At 34.3% G+C, this 4,733-nt stretch overlaps 1 non-coding gene across 1 annotated transcript; it reads right to left on the bottom strand.

Moving 5' to 3' along the window:
* Nucleotides 1–4,222: 4,222 nt before the first annotated feature.
* On the bottom strand, nt 4,223–4,326 carry LOC112868478 (U6 spliceosomal RNA). The gene has a single exon (XR_015242773.1). It is a non-coding gene; the product is annotated as a U6 spliceosomal RNA (small nuclear RNA).
* Between the last annotated feature and the right edge of the window lie 407 nt (nt 4,327–4,733).

Genomic DNA, 4,733 nt, shown 5'->3' with positions numbered 1-4,733 from the left:
AAGTTTAATCTAATCTAATTTCTTAGAAGCACTTACTGAAAATTAAAAAAAAAAAAAAAAAGAAAGAAAGAAAAAAAGAAACTGAGGGAGGTAAATCTGACCACAGAAAATATTTTAATAGACAAGGGAAAAAAAGACTCAGGTCTTTTTCCTTTCTTTACTACCCCCCCCCCCTTTTTTTTTCTTTTTAGAGACAACTTACTTCAAGCCAAGAAAACTCTAGGGAGTTTGAATATTTAATGTTATGCTTTCCCACCCTCTTCTTTCACACTCTTCCCTATATGCTCAAGAGCCATATGATTGGGGCCATAAGGAAAAGCTGCTTTACTCAAATATATCCAAGCTGTGAGCCAATTTTGAAAATAGAAACTAAGAAAAAAAAGAAAAAGAAAAAGTGTACCACATTTCGAAGTACCCCAGGTCCACAATGGCTAGTGAATTATCATTATGCATTAGGGCATAATCATAAATCTTGGGCTTGTTAAATGAGATTATATTTTCCAAATACTTATTCTATTGAATATATATATATGACACCCTAGAATTCCTACAGAAGGTATAGGCATTGTTTTCCCATTTTATAGGTGAGAAAATGAACATGGAGAAGTTAAAATGATTTGTCTCAGAAAATACATACTTATCTGATGGTAGATCTAACTGTAAAATGCACACCTTCTATTCAGTCCAGATCTCTTTAATTGAAACTACGTGCTGTATTCGTAAGGGACATTCTTTTCCTGGAGTCTTAATATTCTCTGGGGAAAGATTAACTCCAATATAAGCACTGCTTCAAAGTATTTTAAAATTGGGTGCAAGACCTAGTTCAAAACTGGTATGAAAAACTTGGAAAAATCTCCATCTGACAATTATCTTTTTTTCCATCATTTAAAAATAATGTTTGAAAATATATGACCACTAAGAATGACATTTAGAACACAGAACTGGATGCAAACTCAACAGCCCAGTACCATTCATCTGAATTCTTCATTAGACCATGTTCCTTTCTTTTTGTTCCCAAAGGCATATTTTATTCTATTTTCATGGAAAGGACAGGTCATTATCTGCAGTATGACAACAGAAGAGATGACTGAAATGTAGATTGGCCATAACTAAAATAATAATAGAGTTACCATATTATAGCTTTGGCTAGTAGCGTGCACTTTTTTATGTAACTAAATATAATTCTGGATATAATCTCTGGAAATTAAAATTTGCTGTAGTTTGGAATTGTTTCCCTGATAACCAATCCAGTACTTTTACCTACAGCACTCATTCTTCTGTGGCCAGTCAACTTTGCATGTAGGCAGTTGCATACAACAAATAACATTGAGTGATTTCAGGGTCACAGAGAAGACACTAACCCTACTAGTCCCCACCTAGTGACAGAAAGTATTGCTAAGAGCAGTGGTGCTTGTAAGAGTCAGCCACTGCAGTGCAGTTCCCAGAAAACCCTGACATGGGACACAGAATCAAGACCTTACACGCCAGCCCTGCAGAGTGAAAAAAGTTTCAGGCTACTTGAATGGATTTCTCAGACAGAAGTGGCCCTCAAATCCTCACCATCTATAGCCATCTACCAAATGAATATTGGATGGGTATGTTAAATCTATTTAGGTGAGGTTAATTATTATTCTTTTCAAACATTTCAAAGAAACCAGGAAAAGGAAGGCAGACACAAAAATTTGCAAGACTGTATGAACTAAATACTTTTGACACAAATGTCACAAATGCATTGATTGAGCTTATATAGGGCAAGATCCTTGGACTGGGAAGCAGAGAAACTGAATTGTAATTCCAGATCTGTCACTAAGTAAAAATAAATGTATCTTCCTAGCCTATCTTCCTAGGCTGTGTCAGGATTAGGTAACTAATGTGAAAGTCAGACAATAATATAAATGCAAATGCTCATAGTAGTATATTAGTATAAATATTATTAATAAAAAGTTAATATACAGTTATAGAAATATCTAAGTATCTTATCACATAATGTAACTATGCAGCTTTATAATTTGCACAATACATATTTATAACTAAGGAGATTGTTAGTGGCCCAAAAACTAAAATTAAAAATAATTGTACTAGAATGTTCTAAAAATTCCCTGGTAACGTTCATCAGAATTCTGGGAAATAGGAATTGTTTTCTTTTCTAACTTATATCCTAGGTTCCTATTTCTGAAATTTAATACCATGTCTTTTCTTCAGAATCTCATTTCCCAATTAAGCAATTTCAATGTATATAGTGGTTAAACATCAATAAAACATGTACTGCATTCACTTGTGTTCAAATCTGCTTTTAGCCCTGGGGAACATACAGAAGTAGAATACAACCCTACCATGGAAGAAGTTTAAAATGTATCCTCATGGGAGTTTACAATAAGTTACAGATTTTTTTTTTTTTTTAGGATTAGAAGTAAAGTTTAGAGCTAAAATATGGTGTAAGACAGGATTACCTATAATCCCCAATGGAAATGAGGCACTGTGGATCATTCATACATTCCTTCTCATCCTATCATGTTTTAACATCTCCTTTAACCCCATACATACATCTAGTGACAATATCACCTTGCTCCTTATCTTTAGCCAAGCTTCTTGGAAGCCTGTTGTTTCCTGGGGTCTTGCTTGCATTGCACCACTTACTCAAGGCAATCACTAACACCAGTTACACACAAATGAAGTTTTATCTGAAAAATTCTACCTAGAAATGCTAGTTCCACTTGGGAAGTAGTCTACACATACCCCAAGTTATTACAGGAAAGAGTTTTTTCTTTCTGCCACTACAGTACATAGCTAGGCATCTTTTCCATCTCTGCTGTCAGGTTCCTCTCTCTTTGCTGCGTGACCATGATTCCTTGCCACATGCTACAGGTGTTTGTTATGGTAGCACTCTACTTCTGTATTAGTGAGTATAAAGATAAATTCTATTTTAAACACCCAATGCCTTAAAATAATAATGATAAAATCTCTTTCTCTCTTCCACCAGGACAAATGGAACCAAAGGACTCTGAAACAGTAGAACCACATGATAGAAGGAACCCAGATCCTTAAGTTGCAACTAGGGAAACTGTCTTATTATTATTATTATTATTATTATTATTATTATTATTATTATTAAGCTGTGTGATGAGCAACACAAAATACTCTCAGTGTTTAGTCACTGAACTTTTCGGATTGTTATAACAAGTAGAATTAACCTGACTAATAAACTATTCCTCTTAAAATCCTACCCATTTCATTGAACACTACCATTATAAACCCAGTTGCTTAAACAGGAAACCTGGGCATGAGTTTGGTTTTTACTTATTTTTTATTCCCTTCTTCTAACTCTCACAAAGACTTTTTGATTCTACCTCCATATGTAGCATCTTTGATATGTGTGTATTTCTTTGTACCACCAGTACACAATCTCATTTCTGGTTACCAATATTCTTTCCCAAATTTCACAGCCGCAAAAAGCACTTTATCCTTCATTTCAACTTCTAGACCCAATAATTCATTTTCCACATGGCATCTTGAGTGATCTTTTAAGGGTCCAGCCTGGTCATATCATTTCCCTGCTTATTATCTTCCAAGCAATTGCTGTTGCCACAGGATACAGTTCTAATTACTTAGATCAGTTATTAAGACCTCTCATGACCTACCCCTTTTCCTCATCAGCCTCAATTTTCCACTTCCCCTTCAACTTTACACACTTTCTTGAAGGCACCATTCTCTGTCATGCCTCTGAGCCTTTGCAATCTTTAACTTTTACCTAAAGCTCTTACCATGACTTCATGTCCTCTTCCTCTTTGTTTTCCATTTTAAACTTTGCTTCTTGAAAGTCCTTCTTGACTCCCTAAAATAACTGGATTATGTGACTCATGTCACAATGTCACAGAACACTGATCTCATCTGTAACCACTGTCTTTTTGTCATTTGCCTTAAACCCTACATTCCTTATGGTCAGGGACTGGGGCTCAGAGTTGCTCAATACATATTGAATAAGTGAAAAATTAACCCTCTCTTTGTATAAACAGTTACTTGCAGAGATATCAGTATTTTAAGACTAGAGTCTTTAAAAACTCCAAAGTTTATAAGAAGTCTTACCTGCTGTTTTAAATGCAAAACATTTTCACAATTTTGCACCTCTTTGGTATATGGAATATATATAGGGCTAATGGCCAAATATCTAGAAAAAAAAGCTAGAAGTTTGATATTACTATTTATATTCTGACATTTCTTTATTTTAAATATGGAATGCTTCATGAATTTGTATGTCATCCTTGTGTGGGGGCCGTGTTAATCTCTATATCATTTCAATTTTAGTGTATGTGCTGCTGAAGCAAGAACTATATTCTTACATTTCTATTCCATAAGCTAATTATTTAAAAAAGTTTGCCTATGGCTACAGACACTCACAAATACGCATAAATGAAAGTACTGCACTTTTCAAATATAGGTGAAATTCGAAAGACCTGCATGCCTATCTAGAAGCACATTCACCAGATATATCCATATAAACACAATTCCAATCAAGGCAAAAGATTGAACTTAAATTAACAAAAGGCCCTTAGAATCAAAATAAACAAGAAAATCTAATTTAATCATACTGCAGTGTTCATCCTTTCAGTAGTCCCAATTTTACCCTTGACAATCATCAACACCATTTCTTATGATTTTCTTTTTGTGATTTATCCAAAAAAATGTAAACAAACTCATCTAAATGGGCTCATCTCAAAATGCTGAGTTCTATTTAA

Source organism: Puma concolor, chromosome D3, assembly GCF_028749965.1.
Source record: "Puma concolor isolate L17-30 chromosome D3, mPumCon1.1.hap2, whole genome shotgun sequence".
Taxonomy (NCBI): Eukaryota; Metazoa; Chordata; class Mammalia; order Carnivora; family Felidae; genus Puma; species Puma concolor.
Note: the sequence above shows the minus strand (reverse complement) of the source record. Positions and strands in the feature narration are given on the sequence as shown.